Below are 1545 nucleotides of genomic sequence, written 5' to 3'. Positions count from 1 at the left end.
TTATCAGGTGATCTGGTCCCCAATTAGTAAACTTGGTATAAGATAACGAGCTTCGGAAAAGGAGCACCGTCGCAGGCCCTTACTCCGAGCCGTTCTGTTGTCAGATAACCTGCCGATGTATCTGTTGAGATTGGTGCCTTTAAGAATAATAACTGTTTTTGATTGTATTTTTTTTTTATCGCCGTATAATCTTTCAAGTATCTTTCAGTCATAATCGCCGCACGTACTCGCATCCTCTACAGAATATTCAACTGTCCCGTGACCCAAGGTGTTAACAACGTGATAAGGGTTGCGTATGGTCAATAAGGAGTGTGGTACTGCGTGAACAATATTGAGTATAATCATTCATTAGCGTTAAGGTTTTCTTAGCATAGTATTTGCATATTTCAACGACTCCCTCTCTCACTAACAACCATCGCGTTATGAACAATATTGAGTATAATCATTCATTAACATTAAGGTTTTCTTAGCATAGTATTTGCATATTTCAACGACTCTCTCTCTCACTAACAACCATCGCGTTATGAACAATATTGAGTATAATCATTCATTAACATTAAGGTTTTCTTAGCATAGTATTTGCGTGTTTTAACGACTCTCTCTCTCACTAACAACCATCGCGTTATGCGGGATCCATGTGCAGTTGTCAAAGTGAAATCAGACAATCGTTGATGATACTGTATTGATGCCGTGTTGACGTTCCGGGATTGAGAGTTCGCATATTATATCATAGTTAAGGTTGAATTAGTAATAAATTGATCAATACAGAAGTGGTTGTGTGATTCTTTCCTGAAATCTATGCATAAGATCTGCTTCTGCGTTGAGATTTGAACTTGGTGACCTTAATAAACACACTAATACATACTCAGTAAATGTTAAAGCGATAACGGGGTGAACCGGGGACCTAAAAATATAACCACGAATAAAACTCTGGGAATGTTAAAGCGAGAATGAGACGAACCTAGACAACGATGCCGAGTTAATCTAAGTTAATCTTGCATACTTACACCACACCTGCATAACTGCATACGATTAATTGCCTTCTTCCGATCGATAACCCACCCTCGTCACCGAGGCGGGGTCTGGTTATCATAACGACTTGTATTATCATAATTACACCCACTCGCATAATTAATCCGATTACCTCTCGAATTGGCATAATTAAAATGTGCGTAATTACATAAATTAACATATTTCCGGATAATTACACATTTGGCCAGATTTCATTTAATAATTATTATTTTCACTGAATATTCATAACACACAGGTACAACATAATAATTTCACCCACGCACGCATACAACATAACAAATTTTCTTAACCCAACATATACAACAATGGGCCTTGCCATTTGCAACTTGAACATGTACAATGTTTTTGGATTTTTCTGTTCGTGTTGTTCGCTGTAACCGGGTTTCTATGCGAGATTTCCCAATGGATTCTTTGCCTCACAACACAACTCCGAAAGCACAATCGGGAGAAAACTGGCGATTGAAATCGGAAACGATATGGGGGGTATACAGATGACACCGACACACGAAGGAG

The sequence above is a fragment of the Lethenteron reissneri genome, chromosome 15 (assembly GCF_015708825.2).
Source record: "Lethenteron reissneri isolate LAM-NWPU_2019-01 chromosome 15, ASM1570882v1, whole genome shotgun sequence".
Classification (NCBI taxonomy): domain Eukaryota; kingdom Metazoa; phylum Chordata; class Hyperoartia; order Petromyzontiformes; family Petromyzontidae; genus Lethenteron; species Lethenteron reissneri.
Note: the sequence above shows the minus strand (reverse complement) of the source record.